General features: G+C 36.5%; 2 pseudogenes; both read right to left on the reverse strand.

Moving 5' to 3' along the window:
- Positions 1 to 3,977: 3,977 nt before the first annotated feature.
- Positions 3,978 to 4,498, reverse strand: LOC103600840 (annotated as a pseudogene).
- A 463-nt stretch (positions 4,499 to 4,961) lies between these two features.
- LOC103600841 lies at positions 4,962 to 5,483 on the reverse strand (annotated as a pseudogene).
- Between the last annotated feature and the right edge of the window lie 22,499 nt (positions 5,484 to 27,982).

Below are 27,982 nucleotides of genomic sequence, written 5' to 3' on the forward strand. Positions count from 1 at the left end.
TATTGGGGGGTTTTTTGCTATTGAATTGTTTGAGTTCCTTATATATTATGAATATTAGCCCATTGTCTGATGTGCAGTTTGCAAACACTTTTTCCCATTCTGTAGGTTGTCTCTTCACTTTGTTGACTGTGTCCTTTGATGTACAGAAACTTTTTAGTTTGATATAGTCCCATTTGTCTGCTTTTGTTTCTGTCGCCTGCGCTTTGGGGGTCACTTTCAAGAAATCATTGACCAGACCAATGTCATGGAGGTTTTCTCCTATGTTTCTTCTACTAGTTTTATAGTAGAAGAAAAGTTAAAAGTCTTACATTTAAGACCTTAATCCATTTTGAGTTGATTCTTGTACATGGAATGAGACAAGGGTCCAATTTCATTCTTCTACCTGTGGATAACTAGTTTTCCCAACACCACTGATTAAAAAGACTGTTCTTTCCCCACTGTGTGTTTTTTGGTCTTTTAATCACCTTGGTTAAATTTACTCTTAAGTATTTTTTGGTTTTGATGCTATCGTAAGTAGAATTGTTTTCTTAATTTCTTTTATGGGTACTTTTTTGTTATTGTGAAGAAATGCTACTGATTTTTGTATGTTGATGTTGTTAGCCCACAGTTGACATCATACTCAACAGTAAAAAGTTGAAGGTTTTTCCTCTAAGATCAGAAACAAGACAAGGATGCCCATTTTCACCACTTCTGTTTAACATAGTACTGAAGTCTTAGCTAGAGCAATTAGGCAAGTAAAAGGAATCAAAGAAATCCATATAGGAGAGGAATAGGCAAAACTGTCTCTGCAGACAACATGATCTTATATATAGAAAGTCCTAAAAAAACTCTTTGAACTTATAAATGAATTCAGTAAAGTTGCAGGATGTTTCATATACTCTATTATTCCGGATATCTTAAGAATGTAAGAATAGTACATTGTTATTGCACTTATCCTACCCTTAAGATGTAAGTTTGTTTAAGAAGAAAATCTCAGGCTGAAGAATGGAGGCACAAGGATCCTCAACACGAGATACTGTCTGCATTAGCTGTAGAGCTGGTCTGAGCTCTAGATTACTATATTCTGGATTCTAAGTTTCTTTACCTGGTTCTTAGAGATACCTTGGAAAACAAGGATCCTCAACACGAGATACTGTCTGCATTAGCTGTAGAGCTGGTCTGAGGTCTAGATTACTATATTCTGGATTCTAAGTTTCTTTACCTGGTTCTTAGAGATACCTTGGAAATTAACTTTCATTCTGATTCTACAACACTGATTCCCAGAAAACAGTGTAGGCTGGTGGATGGATAGATTAACCCTATAGCTGGCTGACATCTTCTTAGCATGATTCCTAAAGATGATTGGGAAATTGAACATGTCCTGGTTCCTATCATTGAATCTGGAATGCAATTGCACTAGCCTGCATTAGCCCAAGGGAGCAGAAGATGATGAATGAGAAAATGTATTAGTAACTGAGTTTACTCTACTGTAAGTGGTAATTACGTCATGAATAGTATAACCTTAGATTTATAAAGTTAGTCCACACCAAATAAGCAAATCCATGAAATAAATCCAGATATAGATGTAGAACTTTCTCAGGTTTATCAAACTAAAACTAGAGATGTAGCATTATTTTTCCACAAGATCAGATGAGACCCCACTGCCTCAGCCAGTATCATCAACAACTCTGTATCTACTAGTGAGATTCTGGACCAGAGTATTTGCACTTGTGTCTATCATGGAGAATATTGCAGGTTTCCCTGAAATGTAAAACCTGACTGTGTGAACTTTCTTCACTGTCCTGTTTTATTAACCCAAACTATAGTTGTGCTTAACTTTTCTGTCAATCTCTTCCAATTATTTTCAATTGAAAATATGATTTCCTTGCACCACCCAGGAGAACATCTCACTAGTGTATCAGAAACATCTTACCAAAAGCAAAACATCCCACTGGTGTACCAGAAATGGATTCTGGAGTTCTCCTAAAACTGCTAAGTCATTTTTTCTGATGCCTTTTATTTTCCAGTGTTGATCATAAGAAGTCCAATGCCATTCTTAATCCTTCTTTTTGGGAGCTTCTATCTTTAATGTTGAGATTCTGAAATTTTAGTGATTTGCCTGGATATCAGTCTATTTATCCACCATGCCAGTCACTTACTGGACCCTTCCAGTATTAAGACTCATGTCCTCTATTCTGGTAACTTTTCTACTATTTCTTTGACATATAGTCTCCCTTTTAATCTATTTTATATTTTAAAACAATAGTTATTCCAATGCTGCCCCTCTTGGATTGATCTCCAATTTGTATGACATTCTACTCCACTGTCCATCTAATTTATCTACTTTTGACAAATGATACTTGATTTATATCTTCCTACACTTTAAAAAAATTTGTGGTACAACAGGAATAATGGTGAATGCCCTTAAAGTCTCAGGTTGCTTAACAATAGGTAGGTTGATAACTTCTCCTCTCAGAAGGGGGAGTCCCCCTACCCCCCATGATGGTCTTATTATAAGAAGAATCCTTCTACAGAAATAATGGGGTAAAAAAAAGTCCAGAATTTAAGAGATATGTGGGAAAGGGTCAGAGTTCTAACATAAGTAGAGTTGGATTCTCAGAAGAAAATGAAAGAGAGGGAATGTGCTAGAAGCATTATTAAAGGTTAATACCTGAGAATGTTTCAAAACTGATGAAAGACACTGTCTCACAGATTCAAAACCTCAGGAAACCCTGAGCAGGATAAAGCAAAAAAAATTTTTTTTAATTTAAAAATCCCAGCATGTAGACATATGAGGGTATTTCAAAAACTTCATGGAACGATTCACATTATCTTTTAATTCAACTTTTCCACAAACATTTTGAAGTGCCCTCGTATTTTCAAACTGTTATAAACCAAAGATCTTTAAAAAAAAATCTTAAATGAGCAAAAGTCATAAAGACATATTACCTTCAAAGGAGCAAGAATAAAATTGGTATTTCTTAACTGAAACTACAAAAACCATCTGACAAGGTAATGACATTTCTTACATTTTGAAAGTAAAATAATTGTCATATTAGAATTCTATATCCTGTAAAAGACATATTACCTTCAAAGGAGCAAGAATAAAATTGGTATTTCTTAACTGAAACTACAAAAACCATCTGACAAGGCAATGACATTTCTTACATTTTGAAAGTAAAATAATTGTCATATTAGAATTCTATATCCTGTAAAAATACCCATCAAAAAATGAAGGTTAAATAAAACATTTTCATACAAACAGAACCCCAGAGAAATGGTCACTTAAATACCTGAACTAAGAGTAAAAATAAATTCCTTAGGCTCAAGGAAAATGATGCTTCCTGTGTCCACAGAACTGGGAAAAGGAAAAATCCCACTGGAAAGGGTGACTGTTGGCACATTGCAATCTTCAGCATGCTATAGATCTGTTTGTTCAGAAATAATATTTGATGCTTTCAAAATGACAGTAGCCTAAGTTGTTAACTCCTTTACATAATTCATGATAGTATATAGTTGGACCATCTTGGGATGTCCCTCCAAAAAGCATTTGGCATAAATGGAGTTCTTTTAGGGTTTTGTTTGTTTGTTTTTGCCATTTATATATGTATTTTATGTATATACATACAGAAAAACAAGCAAACCCAGAATAGTCCTTAAGCATATAAGTTAAACACAAGTTCTGATTGAGTAATGACTATGGAAATTTCCTCCAACATTTAGAATGGTATTCTCTAATGCAGAGGAAATAATATACCATTGTATCAAATGTTCTTTTCTGATAAAGGAGGCAACTACAGAAAGCTTTTCTTTATTTGTTGAAAGTAACCAGTGCTATTGATGCAAAAGCACTCAACATCTCCCCCAATACTACTTTCAAATGAACATATCAAACTTGGTATTCATTAGAATGTAGTTATTTCTTCACACTAGTAAACCAAAAACTAAGACCTAGACTTTATATACATATAAATATATATAAAAAGCAATGCAAACAATTATTGAGCTTCATCTTCTCAACAAGAGTGCCAAGTTAGTCTCTCTTCAAAAAAAGCAATTACAATTTGAGGACACTTCATATTTGCCTCTTTTGCCAGCACCAAGTATGCCTCATCTGAATCTTTCCATTTCATGAGAAACATCAATTCTCCACTGCTGTCTGTGGCACCAATTATTCTTTCGGGATCAAGGCCTCTGGCAATGCCTCTTGGTTTGTCAGCAGCATCTCTTTTCTTCTTTGATTTGCTATCATCCAATTCACTGTCAGATAAAGATTTTCTTTTTGTACGATCTTTTTATTTACCAGCTTTTTGAAAATGAAGAAATACCTCTGTTAACTCTGGACAATCTAAATTTTTTTCTGCATCTGTAAATTGTCAGCATCTGTAAATCCCTTCCACTTGAGGAAATACTCCACCTTCCCATTCACTACATGTCAGCCCAGTACTTTTTCCACCACAAATTCTTCAGGCTCCGCCTCTTCAACTTTTTTACTTTTTCCATTCTGTTTCTTTCCCATTTTTTGCGGACCCAGTGTCCACACACATGTTCCTTTAGATGCTGCTTTCCTCATTCTTGTAGAATATAAAATCCGATTCATCCCTAAGACATTGATCTTAGCTTCAGGCTTTCCTACTTGCCATTTACAGACTGGCCATTCCAATGGCCCTTGGTATTATTGTTAGCAATTATTGTTTTGTCCATCGTATATTGAAAGTGACCATTTTTAATTCTCTTAGTACATTGTATCAAATGTTCTTTTCTGATAAAGGAGGCAACTACAGAAAGCTTTTCTTTATTTGTTGAAAGTAACCAGTGCTATTGATGCAAAAGCACTCAACATCTCCCCCAATACTACTTTCAAATGAACATATCAAACTTGGTATTCATTAGAATGTAGTTATTTCTTCACACTAGTAAACCAAAAACTAAGACCTAGACTTTATATACATATAAATATATATAAAAAGCAATGCAAACAATTATTGAGCTTCATCTTCTCAACAAGAGTGCCAAGTTAGTCTCTCTTCAAAAAAAGCAATTACAATTTGAGGACACTTCATATTTGCCTCTTTTGCCAGCACCAAGTATGCCTCATCTGAATCTTTCCATTTCATGAGAAACATCAATTCTCCACTGCTGTCTGTGGCACCAATTATTCTTTCGGGATCAAGGCCTCTGGCAATGCCTCTTGGTTTGTCAGCAGCATCTCTTTTCTTCTTTGATTTGCTATCATCCAATTCACTGTCAGATAAAGATTTTCTTTTTGTACGATCTTTTTATTTACCAGCTTTTTGAAAATGAAGAAATACCTCTGTTAACTCTGGACAATCTAAATTTTTTTCTGGTTCTGAAGTATTGTCAGCATCTGTAAATCCCTTCCACTTGAGGAAATACTCCACCTTCCCATTCACTACATGTCAGCCCAGTACTTTTTCCACCACAAATTCTTCAGGCTCCGCCTCTTCAACTTTTTTACTTTTTCCATTCTGTTTCTTTCCCATTTTTTGCTAAAACAAAAGAGAAATTACAAAATATATTCTTTTTTGAACTTGTGAAGAGCTATTATTCACCACCTCTGAGCTGCTCTGGGTCGTGGGTCGGCATAAATGAAGTTGACTGTCACGTGCTTTATTTGAACCAAAGTCTTCATTACTGAAATGGGGATGCATCCTGCTTATAAAAATCATCTGAACTGCTGTCCCCACCCCCTCACTTCTCCTCCATGTCGCTCTCTGTTTCTCTGTACTGTCCCTCTTTTCCACAGAAGTTGAAGAGGGTTCATGCCAATGCCTGCCAAAGATGTTGTTTCTGTATGGACACTGCCAGTGCCTCTGTAGTAGTGACCCCCAGTATGGGAGGAGTTGAGCTCTCATCCAGGTTCTACTATGTCCTCTGGTATGTGACATCTGGAAAATCACTTCACTTCCTGAGCTTCCAATTTCCACCCCTGTAAAATGAGGGTAAGAAAAGTAGGTACAGCACAAGACTGTTGTAAAGCACAGAGAAAGGATTTGGTCTTCAAACACCTCAGATTTGGGGGTTCCAGATTCTGGGCATTCATCTCTCTCACAGTTCAGGGATTCCCACAGAAACAAGAAAGAGAATTGTCTTGTGTGAGGCTCACACACATATACGCACACATACACACACCCATCAAAGTGGTTGATTATGGAAATAAAAAGAAGATCATATTCAGGGTGTATGACAGCACTTGGGTCCTGGGGAACTTCGAAAGCATGCCAAAGAACTTCTCAGGGCTTTCAAATAGCTTCCAGGATGGAATGGGATGGAATGGGAATGAATTGCTGCATTGTATCTGAAAAAAGAAAAGTGGATGGAAATCAGATGTTCACTGGTGACCACACAGCTGCACAATCACATTAGCTATCACTACAAATAGCTTGACTTGCATGGGATTTTCATTAGAAGAGAAAGTTGAGAGCTGTGGGAATGCCACATATATTACACTGTAGAAGGGGTCAGTCCTGTCCCTTATGAGGAAAGAGCTTTGTATGGTCTCCGTAATAAAGTGGGGCTTCTCTGGGACCCAGTGTCCACACACATGTTCCTTTAGATGCTGCTTTCCTCATTCTTGTAGAATATAAAATCCGATTCATCCCTAAGACATTGATCTTAGCTTCAGGCTTTCCTACTTGCCATTTACAGACTGGCCATTCCAATGGCCCTTGGTATTATTGTTAGCAATTATTGTTTTGTCCATCGTATATTGAAAGTGACCATTTTTAATTCTCTTAGTACTGTTAACGTTTCATGTATTTCTAAATATTCTTTCACCCTGGAATAGATGCATTAGAGAAATGGTAATTATTCTTTTGCACTATTTTCATTAACACATATTTATTGGATACTCTCTCTGAGCTGAGAACTGCCTGCACCGGACCGGGACAGGCAACGGGATCGCAACCCTCGGTATTGCTCCCGCACCTCACTCAGCCAGCGAGCGGGAACCGGTCTGTATGTGGGATCCGAACCCTCAGCGGGAGCGCCACCACGCTCCCAAGTGGTGCACTGTAGCAGTGCGCCACCGGGCCGGCCCGGTACTGAACTTTAGAGTGACCCCTAAACTTACCTCGGGATAACTGATCAAAGTTCAGGTATGATGACTTTAAAGTTCCTGTTCTTAGACAATAAGGCTCCATCTAGCTGTAAAGACTAGATATATTTATGTAATGCTAATAGTATATAAGACAAGGTGTGAAGGACTTGAGAAGCTAGAACCATGAGTAAAATGAAGATTTGTCAAATAGGCTGAGGACAGATATGATGTCTTTCCTTTTTCTTCCCTAGTAACTATCATAGAACTGTCACATAGTTGGCACCTACTAAAAATTGCATGAATGCATCAATCTGTGGGCTTGAAGGATCTTAATATTGTATGAGATAATAAAAGACAATGTATAACCATGATGGAAGTCAGATATATTATGGATAACTGCTATAAATGACATAAGAAAAGTAAAATGTGCTATTCAAGGGGAGAGCCATCAAAGTTGAAGCTATTCATAACACCTTTAAATGAGGGAACAGGTAGGAGTGGAATGAAGCTTGGACCTAGCTACAGAAGCTGTCTTCCGGAATGCAGCTTACAATTCCAGTTTATTTTCCAAGGCATGTAATACACACACTATCATAAATTTGGAAAAAACTGGGAATATAAGTTCTAACTACTATCATAAATTTAGAAAAAACTGGGAATACAAGTTCTAACTACTATCCCTGCACACTTTCTCCTATGGTGAGGTCTGCTAGACAGGAGATTTACTTTCCAACTGAATCATACCATGATTTGTCCTTCTGATCTCACCTGACTCAAAATACTTGCTTGAACAATTCCTGACTATCTGTGGTAAGTCTCTAAGAAATCTCAGAGAGGTGAGTTCTAAATCTTAACCAATGAGGGTATTGAGTGATGTCATATATATCTGTATATGTATCAGAATTCAAAAGAGCCCCCAAATGACTAACAAAATCCAGGTATTGCTAGCGTTGGTTTAAAACTTTCTTTTATGTATTCTATAGTTCTATACATCTATCATTTTGAAACTACTCATGAATTGAAGATATTTTTGTCCCCATCTACAACAGCTGCCCTTCAGTAACTCATAAACCATTTACCCTTTAATCCTAATTTGGGATCCCCAACCCAACTCAATCCAACTCTTTTATACTAAGGGGCCTATTTGTGACCATGATGTTAGGGAAAGACTCAGGTAGCAACCACTCACTCTTCTCTATCCAATCTCCAGAATTTACTTTTATGTCAAATAGCTAGTATAGGAACAAAGACTAATGGTGATTAAAGGCTTCCTTCAGCCATGGAAAGAGGAGCTATGATGAGGACCAACTGCCCAGTGATGATATGCTGGGATCATAAACCTACTGTCCTGAAGGCAAGATGGGCCGAGCTTTTCAACTAGCATGTGGAGTGAGGATGGAAGCAAACAAACAAAAGAAGAGCGATATAAATGATTAGCCTCAGAAGACAGAATGCCAAGTGACAAACGATAACTCCCCACATGGTCATACATTTGAGTGAGACTGTGAAAACCTTCTGCACCTAATCTTCTGAGGCAATGGAGGCCTTAGCTTTTATGAAATAAACCACAATCAGTTACGGTATATATACTTGGGAATAAAATATATCTCATATTCAAGGAAGTTCTAGACTAGTTTTAAATCTTAGAATGCACCTGGGTATCTTCACCATTGACTGGCCTTTTCCACACGCCATCCGAATAGTCTCAGGGCCCTTACACCAAAATGGCATTCTCCATCCTCTGCATTTAATTTTTTTTTTTATTTTGTCAATATACAATGTAGTTAGTTATTGTGTCCCATCACCGAAACCTCCCTCCCTCCTCCCTCTCCCCCTGAGACCACCTGCATTCACATCACACAGCTTAACTATTGGGATTGAGATCTGAAGCCACTTGTGTCAACATGACTATCTTATTTATTTCAGGATATTCTTGGCCAGATTCTAAAGCTTTAAATCAATAAATAACTTTACTATTGGCTCCAGGAATTTCCTAAAAACCAATACATTTGAACAAATAGTTTGCTCATCCGGATAAACATCCCTGCTCTAGGAACAGTGAATGTGTTGCTCACTTGGCGAAACAGCTCATTAATTAAACTGTTTAATAATCAAAAATCCCTTCATAACTCTTGACTCACTGTGTCCACCAAACCAAAAATACTGCATCATGGACTTTACCCAATCCAATCAGATATGCTTATTTAAAAATCCTGCCTTAAAGCACTTAGTACCAGAGCCCAAATTCCAGCAGATATCTACCACTGACCTCTCCTTTCTGAAACAATAGTAAGTCTGTCAAGGTGGTGCTTTTCCTTACTGCAGTAGGTTTAATGAACTTAGCCATTTGAATAAAACGTTATCCTTTTGAGGAGCTGATTGACAATCCTTCCTGCCTATATCAATCTGTCACCTGCAATATCCCCTCACTCCTGACGTGTAAAGGAATAAACCCCATTAATCATGGTGAGAATACATAAAAGCAGTCTACTTAGGAATTGTGTGTGGAAAACTTACTATACCTTCAGGCATTTCAAACTAGCTCGACAAAAACAAGGTCATCCATATTTTTTATATATGTATATATAAAACATATATATACATATACACACACACACATACAAGGATATATATGTATTCATGAAACATCAAATATCTTTAAATTTTGACTGTGGTCAGATTTTCTGATTTATATATCAGATTTTTCTAGTAAGAAGTAATAATGTCTAAAGAGTCAGAGAAGAGAGATATTCCAAGCACAACTTTGTAACATACATTTTGTTGTTTCAAATAGCTCCTCAACCTTCATTCCCACCCCCCTCAATTCCCCTCCTTCTCTTGGTAAATGACTTAATTGACATTCAGGTGTCTAGCAATGCTGCCCTTGTTACTCTGGGAGGTCGAATCTATCATGTTGTCTGTTTTATCAGCCAGAAAATTTTCTTGTTTTCCTTCTGTCCTTCTTTCTTTCCTCTGTTTGATTTGCCTCTTCTATTGCTTGCAATATATAAATAGTTTTAATGATGCTATGTTAGTCTGTATTAGTGATTACTTAGAGTTGTTTTATAAAATATACAGCACTGTAAATAGTACATTGACGCACTTTAAAATTTTTTCTGCTCATTTATTTTTGTGCCACTTGGGCTCACCATCCGCTACTACCTATGATCCTGGTATTTATTCCCATGTTCTGAGTCTTCTTAAGAGTTTTTATTTTTGACTGATTGATTGATTCCTTTTGTAAGTCTTCCTACCTCACCAAAACTATTTTTTAATTGTGGTTGTTCAGAAGAATGACTCACAAAACATCCTAGCATTACAATTTCTGCTTGCTTTCTGATGTTTTAAGATGCAGGTTTTACTATTATTCAGGTACAGTGAGGCCGATGGATAATGAGATGATTGCCATTAAAAATATAGTCTGTTACAGTTCTCCATAGGAGGGGTGTACCGTGCCACTCAGAGACACACATGGAAGCACCAGAATTGGTCAAGAGGCAGAATGAGTGAGGGGAAAGCACGGCAGGAGCCTTTACTGTAGTTTCCATTGGAAAGGCAAGACAAGGCTAAATTGGCTTAGGATTGGCTAGTTTGAACAATTTCAGCAGACGCTGGAGTGTAGGACCTATCTCTGATTTTCTCATACCTGGTTTTGGGATGATTAGGGCAGAGTAATATTGCCATCTACAGTATCAGAGCCAGATAGAGAAGGTGGTTTAAAGTATGGGCACTGGAGTTTTTTAGTTTGCATATGAAAGTTTACTATATTTAAGAATTGGCTAGCCCCAGCAGGGGGAGCCTCTCCCCAGTACGTGAGACCCCAGGGGCCACAGCATCAAGAATGCAGAAAATAAGAATATATAATTGACATGCAATACATATGTTATATTGAGTCACAACTTACACTATAATACATTTTTTATATTTGCATACACCCATGTAATCAGCACCCAGATCAACACTAACACATTGCCATTACTCCAGAAGCTTCCACTGAGTGCTTTCCCGTTAATACCTACTCCCCCCAGCAAAGTAAGCTTTATTGTGACTTCTTGCACCATGGCCTAGATTTGCTTGATCTTGAAATTTATATAAATGGAGTTGTACTTTATGAATGCTCTCTGTCTTTCGTTCTACATTATCTTTTTAGGATTCATCCATGTGATTGCACTTAGAATTTGTTATTTTTCTATTGCTGTGGAATATTCCTAAATGAATATTTTACAACATATTTATCCACTCTAACAATTTGTTGCCATGAATATTTTTGTACATATTTCTCATGGATGTATGCACTCATTTCTCTTGGGTATGTACTATGAGTGGAATTGCTGAATCATAGGGTTGGTATATCTCTAGTTTTAGTGGATACTGCCAAAAATGTTTTCAAAATAGTTAAAACAATTAACCATCCCACCAACAATGTACGAGAATTTCCATTACTCTATACTCTTGCCAAAATTTGTAATTGACACTCTTTTTAAACTTAACTATGCTGGTGGTTATGTCCTAGTCTTCAATCATGGTTTTAATTTCCATTTTCCTGTTGAACAATAGTGTTGAGCATCTTTACATATGCTTGCAATAAATATACTTGCTTTTACATATACCTCTCAAGACTTTTGTTATTTTTGAAATAGAATTCTCTATACTTTTCTTACTTGAGTTGTAGATTGTTTTAATCTACTCTGTACATGAGTTCTTTGTCAGATAAATATTTTGAAAATATTTCCTTCAGACTGTGGTTTTATTTTTGCCTCTCGAGGTCTTTTGATAAGAAGGAGACCAATTTATCATTTTTTTTACTTTTATTGTTAGCATTTTTTGAATCCTGTTAAAAAATCTTCACCAATGCCAGGGTCATATAGGTATTATCCTGTCTTCTTCCAAAATCTTTATTGTTTCAACTTTCAGATACAGGTCTGTAATTCCCGTTATATTTATTTTCATGAATTATGTGAGCTAAAATCCTCAATATCACTAAAATTTCCCTGCTTATGCTTGCCATGCAAATGAACAATACCTTCTTAACTAATATATGTCATAAAGCTAGACTGTGAACCCACTTGTGTCAGCATAGCTCTAATAGCATCAACGAGTAGTGGAAGCCAGGTAGAATTTTATTTTGTTTTATTTTTTTTAGCGGACATCAAAAATTTATTTTTATTCACTAGTCTCTACAATCTGATATTTTACAAATAATTTTTTATTTAAAGTCAAAGGACAAATTGATTATTAAAAAATAATCTGGTTTTAATGATAACACATGAATCAGTACTGGTGATATTAGTTATGGCAGCACCTTTTTAACATGACGTCTAGCCGAAAACAAATATAACTGTGTGTCTAAAAATTATTTTAGCATATTTGTGTTTCTGCTTTCAAACCAAGTGAAAAGGTAATGCTTACTTTTGGCAGGGATAGGAGGATAAAATAAAGTGCAATTAAAGTGTCAAATCTCATTGATAATTCCAAATACCAATATATCATTAACAAATTGTATGAACTAAATCATTGATGCCACTCTGATATCTACCTAGTACTCTATACATGTATCTAGAAGATCAGGGCTTCGGTATTTGTTAAGCTAATATATTTATTTTTATTTTAATTTATAGTATAGCTGATGTTCATGTCCCTTTTCCCATTCCTCTCCCCCCCTCACTCTCCCCCATCACACCCATCAACATCATATCTGTTCACTTGTCTTAACAAGTTTAAGGAATTGTTGTAATTGTTGTCTTCTTCCCCACCTCCCCTCACCTGCCCTTTGTTTGTATATTTATTTATTTACTTACTTACTTATTTTTAGCTCCCACAAATAAGTGAGAACATGTGGTATTTCTCTTTCTGTGCCTGACTTATTTCACTTAATATATTTTTTCTAAGTCCATACATGTTGCTGTGAATGGTAGTATTTCATTCTTTTTTATAGCAGAATAGTATTCCATTGTGTATATATACAACAGTTTCCATATCCACTCATCTGATGATGGACATTTGGGCTGGTTCCAACTCTTGGCTATTGTAAATAGTGCTGCAATAAACATTGGAGTGCAGTTATCCCTTCAACATGATGATTTCCATTCCTTTGGGTATATTCCCAGCAGTGGAATCACTGGATCATATGGTAGATCTATCTGTAACTGTTTGAGGAACCTCCATATCATTTTCTATAAAGGTTGCACCATTTTGCAGTCCCACCAACAGTGAAAGAGGGTTTGTTTTTCTCTCTGCAACCTCACCAGCATTTATAATTCTCAGTCTTTTGGATATTAGCAATCCTAACTGGAGTGAGATGGTATCTCAGGGTGGTTTTGATTTGCATTTCCCAAATGCTGAGTGATGTTCAGAATTTTTTCAAGTGTCTGCTGGCCATTCATATATCTTCCTTTGAGAAATGCCTATTCAGCTCCTTTGACCATTTTTTAATTGGGTTACTTGTTTTTTGCTGTAAAGTTGTTTGAGTTCCTTGTAAGTTCTGGATATTAATCTTTGGTCAGATGTATATTTTTCAAATATTTTCTCTCACTCTGTTGGTTGTCTTTTCACTCTGTTGATTGCTTCTTTTGCTTTGCAGAAGCTTCTTAGTTTGATATAACCCCATTTGTTTATTTTTCCTTTGGTTGCCTGTGCTTTTGGGGTCATATTCAGGAAGTCTGTACCTGCTCCTACTTACTGGAATATGTCCCCTATGTTTTCTTTAAGGAGTTTTATTGTTTCTGGGTGTATATTTAATTCTTTAATCCATTTTGAGTTGATTTTGGTATATGGTGAGAGGTACAAGTCTAGTTTCATCCTCCTACATATGAATATACAGTTTTCCCAGCACCATTGCTGAAGAGGCAGTCTCTTCCCCAGTTTGTAGAATTGGGGCCTTTGTCAAAGATGGCCATAGGTGTATGGGTTGATTTCCGGATTGTCTATTCTATTCCATCGATCTGTAAGTCCGTTTTTATGCCAGTACCATGCTGTTTTGTTTATTATAGCTTTGTAGAATAGTTTAAACTCAGGTTATGCCTCCAGCTTTATTTTTATGCTAAGAGTTGTTTTCACTCTTTGTGGTCTTTTGTTTTTCCATATAAATATTAAAATAGTTTTTTCCATTTCAGAGAAAAATGTCATTGGAATTTTGATGGGGATTGCATTGAATCCATAGATCACTTTGAGTAGTATGGACATTTTCACAATGTTAGTTCTTCCAATCCAAGAGCATGGGATATCTTTGCATCTTTTTGTGTCCTCTTTAATTTCTCTCAACAGTGGTTTGTTGTTCTCATTGAAGAAATTTTTCACCTCCTTCATTAACTTTATTACTAAGTATTTTATTTTATTTTTTTTGGTGGCTATTGTAAATGGGCTAGCTTTCTTGATTTCTTTTTCTGCATGTTCACTGTTGGAGTATAGAATTGCTACTAATTTTTTCATGTTGATTTTGTATCCTGCAACTTTGCTGAAATCATTTATCAACTCAAAGAGTTTTTTTGTAGAGACCTTAGGCTATTCAATACATAGGATCATATCATGTGCAAACAAGGACAGTTTAACTTTATCTTTTCCCATCTGAATGCCCTTAATTTCCTTCTCTTCTCTGATTGCTCTGGCTAGTACTTCCAATACTATATTGATTAGGAGTGGTGAAAGTGGGCATCCTTGTCTAGTTCTTGTTCTTAAGGTAAATGCTTTCAACTTTTTCCTGTTCAGGATGATATTGGCAGCGGGCTTATCATATATGGCATTAATTGTGTTGAGATACTTTCCATCTATACCTAATTTGTAGAGAGTCTTTATCATGAATGAATGGTGAATTTTGTCAAATGCTTTTTCAGCATCTATACAGATGATCATATGGTCTTTGTCTTTGATTTTATTGACGTGGTGTATCACGTTTATTGATTTGCATATGTTGTACCAAACTTGCATCTGTGCAATGAATCCCACTTGATCATGGTGTGCAATTTTCTGTATATGTTGCTGTATTCTGTTAGCTAGTATTTTATTGAGGATTTTTGCATCTATATTCATCAAGGATATTGGCCTGTAGTTTTCTTTTTGTATTGAATGTTTGTCTGGTTTTGATATCAGGGTGATGTTTGCTGCATAGAATGAGAACATGGCCACTGTTTCAATCCTTCGGAATAATTTGTAGAGAATTGGTATCAATTCCTCTTTGAAGGTTTGGTAGAATTCTGCAGTGAACCCATACAGTCCTTGGCTTTTCTTTGTTGGGAGACTTCTTTCTTTGTTGGGAACAGCTTCAATCTCTTTTATTGCTATTGGTCTGTTCAGATTTTCTCTATCTTCTTGGCTCAGTTTTGGTAGTTTGTGTGTGTCCAGAAATTTATCCATTTCATCCAGATTTTCAAATTTGTTAGCATATAGTTGTTTAAAGTAGTCTCTAATGATTTCTTGTATTTCTGAGGTGTCAGTTGTAATATTGCCTTTTTCCTTTATAATTTTTGTTATTTAGGTCTTCTCTATTCTTTTATTAGTTAATCTTGCTAAAGGTTTGTTAATTTTATTTATATTTTCAAAAAAACAACTTTTTGTTTCATTGATCTTTTGGATTATTTTGGGGGCTCCTATTTCATTTAGTTCTGCCCTGATCTTGACTAATTCTGTTCTAATCTTAATTTCTTTCTGTCTGCTAACTTTGGGTTTATATTGTTCTTGTTTTTCTAGATCTTTAACATGAGGTGTTAAATTGTTTACTTGCCATCTTTCCATTCTTCTGAAGTAAGCATTTAATGTGATAAATTTCCCCCTTAGTACTGCTTTTGAAGTATCCCACAGGTTTGGGTATGATGTATCATTATTTTAATTAGTTTTAATAATTTTTTTGATTTCCTGTTTAATTTCTTCTTGACCCATATGTCATTAAGTAGAATGTTGTTTAATTTCCATATGTTTGTATACATTCCAGAGTTTCGTTTGTTATTGATTTCTAATTTTAATCCATTGTGATCTGAAAAAATACATGGGATAATTCCAATTTTTTTGAATTTGTTGAGACTTGATTTGTGACCTAACACGTGATCTATTCTGGAGAATGTTCCATGTGCTGATGAGAAGAATGAATATTCTGAGGTTGCTGGATGGAATGTTCTGTAGATATCTGCCAAGTCCAATTGGTCTAAAGTGTTATTTAGATCTTGTGTTTCTCTGTTGATTCTTTGCCTAGATGATCTTTCCAATACTGAGAGTGGTGTGTTCAGGTCCTCTTCTATTATGGTATTAGTGTTTATCTCATTCTTTAGGTCTAATAGTGTTTGCTTTATAAGTCTGGTTGCTCTGACATTGGGTGCATATAATTTATGATTGTTATGTCTTCTTGATGGATAGATCCTTTTATCATTATATAGTGGCCTTCTTTATCTCTTTTTGCAGTTTTGGGTTTAAAGTCTATTTTATCTAATATAAGAATAGCTACTCCAGCTCGTTTTTCATTTCTATTTGCATGGTATGTCTTTTTCCATCCTTTCACTCTTAGTCTATGTGAGTCTTTACATGTGAGGTGAGTCTCTTGAAGGCAGCATATAGTTGGGTCCACCTTTTTAATCCAGTGAGTCAGTCTGTGTCTTTTGAGTGGGAAATTCAATCCTCTTACATTAAGAATTGTTACTGAAAGGTGTTGATTTACTCCTAGCCTTTTATTGATTTTTGTTTGGATGTCTTAAGTATTTTTTGTTCCTTTCTTTCTCACTTACTGTTTGTCTTCTGTATTTGTTGGTTTCTTGAGGTAGTATATAAACTTTTTTTTTTCTCTTTATTCTTAGCATTTTTATTTTACTAGTGGGTTTTGTCCTTTCTTGAGTATTTATGGCAGTGGTGGTTGTTTTTCAGGTACCAATGCCAATACTCCTTTGAGAATTTCTTATACGGCTGGCCGTGTGGTAGTGAACTCCTGCAGTTTTTGTGTATCTGAGAAATATACTATTTGTCCTTCATTTTGGAAGGATATTCTTTCCAGGTAAAGTATTCTTGGCTGGCAATTATGCCTTTTAGTATTTTGAATATACCACCCCATTCTTTTCTGGCATTTAGGGTTTCTGATGAAAAGTCTGATGTTAGTCTGATTGGGGAGCCCTTATAGGTGACTTGATACATCTCTCTTGCAGCTTTTAAGATTCTCTCTTTGTCTTTGAGTTTTGCCAATTTGACTATAACATGTCTTGGAGAGGATCTTTTTGTGTTGAATATATTTGGGGATCTTTGAGCCTCCTGAATCTGAGGATCTGTGTCTCTCCCCATACCTGGGAAGTTTTCTGCCATTATTACATTGAATTTTCTTTCAACACCATTTCCTTTTTCCTCCCCTTCTTGAATACCCATGATTTGGATATTTGAGCATTTACAGTTGTTTGTTATCTCTCTTAGATTTTCCTCAATTTTTTTTAATTCTTTTTTTTTTTTTTTTTTGTCTGACACTGTTATTTCAAACAGCCCATCTTCAAGGTCAGAAATTCTCTCTTCTACTTGTTCTAGCCTGCTGGTTAAACTCTATGTTGTGTTTTTTATTTTGTTGAATGGATTCTTCAGCTCTACAAGCTCTGCTACATTCTTTTTCAGGGCGTTAATTACTTTGTATATTTCTTTTTTCAGGTCCTGTATACTTTTTCTCATTTTACTGTGTTGTCTAACTGAGTTTTCTTATATCTCATTTAGTTCCCTTAGAATTGTTGCTCTAAATTCTTTGTCAGTCATTTCAAGGACTTCATGTTCTATAGGATCTAGAGCTTGAGAGTTATAATTATCCTTTGGTGGTAGTGTACTCTCTTGATTTTTCATATTTCTGGTATCTTTCCTTTGGTGTTTAGTCATTGTGGCAGGGGATTTCACCATCCACTCTTTGGACCCCAGTGTCTGGCTAGGATCCTGCAGGGACTGTCAATTTGGCATGGCTGCCTTGGTGCCTGTGGGCTAGAGGCTTGGGCCTCTCTGCGTTATGGGGACTGGCCTGGGATGGCAGTCCTGCAGTGGCACCTACCTACTCTGGTGCGGGTGGCTTGGGGCCCTACGGGCCTGGAAGCTCTCTGGCCTCTCTGGGCAGCCTGGGCTGGGAGTACTGAGAATTTTATAATCATAACTTATATGTGCAATTCAGAAAAAACATAACAAACACACTCATGAAAATGAAGCCAACACAATCTAAACTTCTGAGGCTTTAGATAAGCTGAGACACCTAAACTACCAAATATAAACCCTACTCCTTCTTAAAGGTTCCTTTTGAAGTTCCTTAATGTAGTTGCCTACATTAAGTTGAGGTTTTGGGGTTTTTTTGTTTTTATTTTTTTACAGCATTTGTTTATAAACAAAGTGCTATGTAAACCCCAAATTGATATATGTTCCTTGACACAGTCAACAATGAATGATGTATCCCATTTGATTTATGCTATTTATGCCAAACAGTCACACAAAGGTTCCCACTAAACTATAATGAGACAAACTTTGGAAAATCTGTCTAAATTGCATTTTAGCATCTAAAAAACTACAAAGGTAAGATCATGTAAATGGAAGAGAATGCAGTTTTTTGTTTTTTGTTTTTTGTTTTTTGTTTTTTTTCATTAGGAAACTCCAGATTTATCCAGTCATCTGAAATAGAAGTTGATTCTTATGGTAAGTTCTGCCTGAAATTCAGAGGTGGATAATTTGGTTTGAATTCTGTTATAAGACAGAGCCTTTGAAAGAACAAAATGCAATGGATGAGAAAAAATATAATAACTTCAAAAGAAATTTCACACTGTGGCTGTTTAATCATACTCCTTCATTCTTTAGTAAATATATATTGAACACCTAGTTTTCACTTTAGGACTATAAATTTGAACAAGAAAGGGATGGCCCTGGCCTTCTTGGAGCTTCTATGGCAATATGGTAAATAGATTAAGACACAGATTACGAAAAACAAAAAATTGCAAGTTATAATGAGCAAAATGAAGAAGAGAAAATGCTAAGACAAAGAAGAAAGGGGCCAGGCAAAGCTCCAGATGATAATAGATGATCAAAGAGAGCCTCTGCAAGGAAGTGTAGAATGTCCAGAGAAACATTAAACCAGCCCTACAAACCACCTAAACAACCTCACATGCGAATCACTCACTAAGACAACAGTGAGAGACTTAATTTGCTTATTTAACTGATTTTGAAAATGAAAGAGAGAAGAAAAGAAGATACTAGTAGATTTTCCAGACACAGTGAGTAAAAGACCAAGGTGACCTCAGACAGTAGTTCTCAACAGGGAGATCCATAAAAACCAGTATCACCAAGAGCCCTCTAAGCCTGCTTGTGCCTACTAACATTAATGTGTAAAATATAACACATTCCTAGAGGGCAACAGAGACCCAGCCCACAGCGTGAAAGAAAATATCCAGGGAACCAGAGAGAGTTTGGGGCCTTGCAGACTTTGATCTGGCTGACTGGAATCGTGGGACATAAAGCATTCCAATTTTGCTCTATTCCCTCTGGCTGAAGTTTATTTTAGCCCTTGCTACTGATTCGGTTCATTATTTTTAATGGTGTTCCATGCAAGAGTACAACATATTCCTCAAACAGACAGAGCCTTGGTTTACTCCCACAGAATAATTCCATTTTTTTCAGGTGATTCTGAAACATTCTCGATTGATATAAAAAAGTTTTAATATTTGTCACTCTGTATTATCATCTAGACAGTTCATATTTAGAGTGTGTAGGCATTTTCCTCTAGCAGAGAAAACATCAATTTTTTTCTTTCTCTTGTATTAGGTCCAAGATAGGAAAATAAACACTTCTAAGGAATATTTTTTATCTCCTTCAATTCTTTTTCTGTGAATATTCTGAGCCTCTTCTCTCACAATTAAATAGAAAACACAGCACAAGTATATTCTGTAAAGTCTCTGAATTCTTTTTACCAAGCATTCTCTGAACATGGAAAGTTTCAGAAAGTTGAGATATATAAATTAGAATGTCTGGCAACCAGATCATGTGCCCCTATGATCAAAACGCGACTAAACTTTTATAGAACCTTTTTTGGTGAAATGGCATCTCAGTGTCTGATATCCAGCTGTAAAGATAGGAAGAATGCCACATGTTTTTCTTTTCCCATTTCCTTCCTCAAGGGTTAACATTAGAAGAAACATTATTAAATAGATACTGTTCTTTTAGGAATGATACACTCAGCAAAGACTTAAAGTTACTCCTAGAAAATGAAAAATAAGTGTCTCTAAGAATGCAAGAAGAGGTATTGCAAAATATGTTTACACCAGCATATTAAATTGCTTCATTCTCTTCTGGTTGAAGATTAGATATATAGATAAATAGATACTAGATAGATAGGTAGACTTCTATCTCTATAAATATATCTGTATTTACATCAATAGATAGATAGACAGACACATAGACACATAGAGTTGTGGGCTAAACTGTGCCCCCCTCCTCCATATATATGTCGAAATCCTAATCCCCTGTATCTCAGAATATGACTGGATCTGTAGAGAGGATCATTAAAGAGGTAGTCAAGGTTAGATGAGGTCACTGGGATGGGCCCCAATCCTATACAACCAGTGTCCTTATAAGAAGAGGAGATTAAGACACAAACAAGAACAGAGGAAAGACCTCATGAAGACAGGGAGAAGACAGCCATCTAAAAGCCAAGAAGAGGGGCCTCAGAAAAAACCTGTCAGCACCTTGATCTCAAACTTCTATCTCCCAGAACTGTGAGAAAATAAGTTTCTGTTGTTTAAGCCACCAGTCTAGGGTGCTTGTTATGGCAGCCCTAGCAAACTAACATGGGTGTGTGTGCGTGCGTGTGTGTGTGTGTGTGTGTGTGTGTGTGTGTGTGCGTGTACAAATCTTTAATAGGAATGCAACCTAAACAATATCCACAAATATCTTTTTTTGATGGTGGTGTTAGATGCGCAAAACCTATGGGAGATATCAATTATGCTTATGACAAATCCCTGTTACAGCATACATGACTGCTACTATGGAATTCTGAATATATATATGTATTTTTTTAAATGACACTTTCATAGTATTCCAGTCACTAGTATTTTGTAACAAACTACTATTAAACTTATGTCATAAACAACCAATTTTTGTTCATATATTTTGTGGGTCAGGAATCTGACAAGGAATAGCAGGGATGGTTTGTCTCTGTTCCATAATGTATAATGTCTGGGGTCTCAGCTAGGAGGAATGAAATAGATGTAAATGACTCCAAGAGATGGAAACCAGAATAGTCAAGACTAAAAAATGACTTCTTCACCCACATATCTGGCATCCGGCAGAGGTAACATGAAAATTCATCTTAGCTGAGAGTATTGACACACAACCCCTCCATGCAACATAGGCTACTCACACCGTGACAGCTGGTTTCCATGAGACAGCATCTTAAGAGGGAATGTTCTAAGAGAACCTTACAGAAGCTGCAAAGCCCTTTCCTCAGAAGACACGAGAACTCCAAAATTCAAGAGGAGGGGACACAGTCACCACCTATTAAGGTAGTAGTGTCAAGCAATTTTGTAGCATATTTCCAGACCTCTGCATTCTTCCTTCTGGCCACAAATTATTTACATTTCTTCCACATGAAAAATATACTGACCCTCTCTCAACAGTGCTTAAGAGGATCATCCTATTATAGCATCAGTCTCAGACTCAAAGTTGAGATGATGTCACCTATATCAAGACAAGATTTGGATGATACTCATCAGGCATGGTTTTTCTTAATCAAAACACTAATGAGCAGTAAAGGGACCAGCTATCTGCCATGCAACCACCCAGCATACATGGTGGTCCAGGCATAAGATAAACATTATAGATAGTCTTTGTATAAAGAGCACCAGGTACTATCTCTGGATCATAATAATTCTGAAATCCAGGTGGCACATACTGCCCATTCCTAATTTATGGTCCTGTCCTACTTTACGGGACTTGTTCTCCATTGATCTTAACTCCAAACTCTAGACCATGGATTCTCCCTCTTAGTTACCCTTCCTTTTTCATAAAATGATCCTATCTTTGCTGGGCACTTTTCTTAGTCTTTTCCTTGTCCATTGAAATATGGGGGGCCAAGTGCCTCTTTTTGTTTTGTTCTGCCTTTGTCACTTTTAGTCTAAGCTGATGGTGTTTTTTTCCTACATCGTTATCTTTCCAACTTTGTCAATTTCCTATGTATCAATTTATAATCCATTCCAGTGCATAAAAGCCACATCCATGAGTACATTCATAAGATGTTCTCTACCTGGGGTCTGATGTAAGACTAATATGGCAAGCTGATGGTGTTTTTTTCCTACATCGTTATCTTACCAACTTTGTCAATTTCCTATGTATCAATTTATAATCCATTCCAGTGCATAAAAGTCACATCCATGAGTACATTCATAAGATGTTCTCTACCTGGGGTCTGATGTAAGACTAATATGGACAACACCCTTAAGTTTCTTGGAAGCCTTATTATTAAACAGAGAGTATCTTTGAAGAGTGTGCATAAAAATGGCTTTTTGCCTGAGAAGAATAATGAAGTACCACCTTTCTGAGGTCTTAACAAAAGGTTTTATAGCCCCTTGCTTGACTTCTTTACCCTAAGACCACATTTCCCTAACAGTGCCCCAGCTTAATTTGCCTGCCCTGGGAGACACTGAAGGTAATAAATACTTGTATTTTCAAACAGAAAGTTTTGGCTCTTTTATAGTTTCTCTAAATACTGCTTGAAAACTAAATAATTCCTTTTTTAGCTCACTTTTTTCTATTTTTTTCTAGATAGAAAAAATATAATATGCCAGTAGAGAAAACCAGCTAAAATTTTTAACATGTTTCCTGTAAAGGTCCTTAGCCAGATGCATCATTTTATTAAGTATATTTTCTAATTTTCAAATTTTTATTGGTGTCAATATTAAGTTTTTTCCTGCTGGTGCATAATAAAGGTCTTCTTCCCTCCAGGTTTCAATAATATTTATCTCAATCTCCTTAAGCCCTCACCAACAGCTTCCTTGAGGCCCGTCAGGCTTGCACTAGCAAACTACTCAAAGCCTTCCAGCTTTCAACCACCACCAAATCTCAAAGTCACTTCTGGTAACAAATTTTGTATTCAAAAGTATTTCTTCATTAAAGGCAATTGCAAAAGTTAGTAGAATAAAATAACAATGGCTTTATTATACTCACAGATTCCGTGGGTCAGTAGTTCAGACAAGGCACAGTGCAGATGGCTTGTATTTTCTGCAAAGTGTTTAGGGCCTTAGCTAGAAAGACTTGAATAGCCAGGGATGACTTGAACACCTGGGAGCTCAAATAACTGGACTGAAACACCCATTTTTAGGATGCCTGTCAACTAGAGTACCAAGACACAGCCTTTCCCCATGGCTTAGGTTTCTCATAGCATGGTGGCCTGGATCCAAAAGAGAGCATTCCAAAGGAACCAGGAACTTAAGAGAAAGAAAGACTGTTTTGAAGGAACCAGGTGGAAGCTTCACGGCCTTTTATGACCTCACCTCAGAAGTCACATAACATTATTTCTACTATGCTTTATTTATTGGCCAAAGGATTCCCAAGCCCACAAAAATTCAAGATAAGGGGACATAGACCACCTCTCAATGGAGGAGTGGCCAAAATTTGTGAGATCATGCTTTAAAATTACCACGCTTCTTAAAGTGTCTTATGCCATGTCATTCCTCTTACTGATATTTGTTTAATTAGATATTTCTGATATGGTGACTATGTTGTTTTTTAAAAATCTTCTTTCTTAAGAAGAGTTTGCAAAAGTACTCAGATAATCTGTAATGATCACTAGTTAGTTAAACCATGAATTAATGCCTGCTTTGTAGATGAGAAAAACAAAAATAAAAAGCCATTGACTTAGTTTGTTCATAGTAGAATTATGGGTAGTGAGAAAATTGGCTCCATAAGTCAAAGACAATCAGTTAGGAACTCAATGAGGCTATGGCCTTAGAGCAACCATGCCCTGTACTTTGACTCTTAGGAGTGCCACCAATAGGACAATATACATCTACAATGATACTATCTGACATCTTTCTAATTAGTGACCCATTCCTTTTATGATATTACCTCCTGAAAAAAAGTATGGCATAAGTCGACCATCAGTGATTAATGCTTTTCTTCCATAGTGTAGAGCTTGCGATGAGAAGGTGACTTGCAGCCAGGTAATATGTTTCACAGCCCTCTTGAAGTTAACGGAGACCTGTGACTAATTCTGGCCAAAGGAGGGTGAATGGATCTGAGTGTCACTCCAGTCAGTATTTTTCTACATTTCTTCCTGGGGTGTTGAGATTCTCTGGAGCCAAGTGAAGAAGCATTGAAGGGTTCAGTATTTAGTATTCAGTACATATAAAATCACCTGATCCCTTATTTTTGTAAGAGATCCAGGTCTTCAACCTTGCCTGGTATCCCCCAGTTCTATTCCTTCCAGAGAACCTATTTCCAGACTTCTTCTCAAGTGGTAAAGATCAGTTTCCCAGATGCTTAGATTATGGAGAATATCTAGGGATACAATTATTTCTCAAACAACTTTAACCCCAAACTACTGTTTTTAGCACCACCTTCCTCCAAGTGCTACCTGTTCCTCAGCCTTTGAAAGACTCTGCAATATAAATCAGCTTTGTCCTCAGCTTTATTCACTGCTAATTTAGGGACTAGATCTCCTAGGACTGCTGTATTATTTTCTACTCCCTCATCTTCCTAAATATTGTTGCTGTTGTATCATCTCCTGCTCTCTTTATCTTTGCATTCAGTCTACCATCTTAACCCATAAACATTCTTTATTTTCTTAAATAGTTTATATACATTTTATTCTGTATTTAAAAATTCCAATATTTAAAGTCCTTGGGTACCTAAATCATTATTTGTTTTTCTCTGATAACTCTTCCTTATATTGGATTGACCTTGTAGTGCATGATAAGAGACTCCCGATTTTAAGCATTTTGCTTCATCTTAATCTGAAGGAGTGCTGAAAGGCTAAAAGAGGATGCGGCTTTCTCCAGATGGAATTTTCTTTCACTTTTGCCAGTAGCTGGAAGGAACAATTACCTTGGACCACTTCATCCACTTTGTTGATGGGCCCTAATAATCTCACCTCCTGGTATTCATGCCCTTGCACAGGTCCTTCCTACAGTGAATCATGGCTGGACTATCCATAAACTACTGTAGAATTAATGGTCTGTGACTCCTCAGACTAGATCATAAAAGATATTGCAATGTCCACCTTGGCCACTCTTGAATCTCTCATTCTGAAGCCATCTACACCATACCTCGAGGCCACTCAAGTATACCTGTGCAGAAGTCCCTTCATGGAAAGGCCCATGTGGAAATGAACTGCCTCGCCAGTACCAACTTGCCACCTCTGTGATGAGCCACTTTGAAAGTGGGTACTCTGGCCTCAGTCAAGCTTTCGGATGATTCAATCTCCAGTCTTCAAGTCTTCCAGCAGAAGCCCCAAACATCATGGAGCAAAAGCAAGTCATCCCCTCTGTCCCTTGTCTGAATTTCTGACCCACAAAAACTGTGAGATAATAAATTAATTTTCTATTGTTTATGAATATTCATGAGATACAAAGCTGATTGTCACCCCTCATGCCCAAGATGTAAAGGCCAGATCCATACTGGCACATACCCATTACTACAAATTGTGATTGGACCCCGTGTCCCCCACCCACTTATCCCCAACTTCCCTCCCCCTCCCCCATCCCCCCTACTCCACTTTGTTCCCAATGTACTTTCTCTCCTTCTGCAAGTCCAGCGAACTACTGTGGTCTTTCTTTCCTTCCTTCTCTCTCTCTTAGCTCCCACTTATGACTGAGTACGTGTGGTATTTACCCCTCTGTGCTTTGCTTATTTATTGTTAAGTCATTAAAATGTAGCATGATTGTCTGTAATGATAAACAATTAAATACATCCACTCTCAAAGGTCAACTTTAGAGAGCCATGCTTAGACTCTATAGTTCATTGCTAGCTCAAACCTCAATACACTGACTATAGCAACATTGTTCTTGGTGCTTGGCCTAGGACCATCTACTCCTCACAGCTGCCTACAATTCAAGACTTCCAGCTAAGGCTCAGATCAATTTATTGAAGGTAGACGGTGAGGAACATTTAGAATGACATTTCCTATCTTTCATAAAATCAGCAATGCATTTAAACAGTGTGCCCTTTCCAGAATGTAGATATTCCGTAGCTGGAGGGTCTCTCATAACACCGTGTTCCATAATACTAGAGGTATCATTCACATGTATCCCACCCCCCAATGTTTCTGGGTAATGATTTTATGTACATACATATATTAAAAGCATTTATTTTCTACTCCATAACACCAGGAACTATGCCAAGTACTACGACTAACTATACGACTTGTTTCTCATTCAATGGCTATTTTTTAAAATATGCTGTAGCTAATTTTTCTTTTCACAATAAATTTAGGCATACAAATAAATGTTAAAGCACAGGCTTTAATACTGAATGGAACTATGACCCCAAAAGAATGGGCAACCAAAGGAAAAATAAACAAATGGGATTATATCAAACTAAAAAGCTTCTACACAGCAAAAGAAACAATTAACAGAGTTAAAAGACAACCAACAGAGTGGGAGAAAATATTTGCAAAATATACATCTGACAAAGGATTAATATCCAGAATATACAAGGAACTCAAACAACTTTACAAGAAAAAAAACAAGCAACCCAATTAAAAAATGGGCAAAAGAGCTAAATAGGCATTTCTCAAAGGAAGATATACGAATGGCCAACAGACACATGAAAAAATGCTCAACATCACTCAGCATTCAGGAAATGAAAATCGAAACCACACTGAGATACCATCTCACCCCAGTTAGGATGGCTAATATCCAAAAGACTGTGAACGATAAATGCTGGCGAGGTTGTGGAGAAAAAGGAACTCTCATACGTTGTTGGTGGGACTACAAAATGGTGCAGCCTCTATGGAAAATGATATGGCGGTTCCTCAATCACAGATAGATCTACCATGTGACCCAGTGAATCCACTGCTGGGAATATACTCAGAGGAAGGGAAATCATCAAGTCGAAGGTATACCTGTTCCCCAATGTTCATCGCCGCAGCACTCTTTACAATAGCTAAGAGTTGGAAGCAGCCCAAATGTCCATCATCGGATGAGTGGACATGGAAAATGTGGTACATCTACACAATGGAATACTACTCTGCTATAAAAAAGAATGAAATACTGCCATTTGCAATGACATGGATGGACCTAGAGAGAATTATATTAAGTGAAACAAGTCAGGCACAGAAAGAGAAATATCACATGTTCTCACTTATTTGTGGGAGATAAAAATAAATAAATAAATACAAAAAAAATGAGGAGGGGAGGGAAGAAGACACAACAATTACAATTCCTTGAAATTGATACGACAAGCAAACAGAAAGGAAAAATATAAAAATGTTGGGAGGGAGGGGTGAGAGGGAGGAGGGAGGGAGGTTTCGGTAATGGGCCACAATAATCAACCACATTGTATACTGACAAAATAAAATTAAATTTGGAAGAAAAAAAAAGTAAAAGATATCCTTGGAGATGCTAAAATTTTATTAAATGTTCGTCTTTATATGCTCAGTACTAATAAACTTCTCTCAAAACAAACAAAAAAATTTTTTTTTAATTTTAAAAAATATAGTGAATGGAACTAAATTTGAAATCTATTTCAAATACTTACAAGCTACCTTTGAGCATGTTACAATGTATTTCATATGCTTATTATTATTCCATCCATAAAATGGAAAAAATGATGATAATATTACCTCCACTGTAGTAACAATGTGGAAATTAGAAATATATCTAAAACATCAAGAAAAGTAAATTGTGGGAAATAATCGTTTTTATTCTTTGAACCAAAAAATGCTTTGAGGTCAAAATTGTTTTATTTTCTTCCTCTAGAGTGCATAAACAACATCAATACCGAATTCAGCTTAGTCATTCTTCTGTCGTTTCTTTCTTT

Source organism: Galeopterus variegatus, unplaced genomic scaffold, assembly GCF_000696425.1.
Source record: "Galeopterus variegatus unplaced genomic scaffold, G_variegatus-3.0.2 Scaffold3481, whole genome shotgun sequence".
NCBI classification, from domain to species: domain Eukaryota; kingdom Metazoa; phylum Chordata; class Mammalia; order Dermoptera; family Cynocephalidae; genus Galeopterus; species Galeopterus variegatus.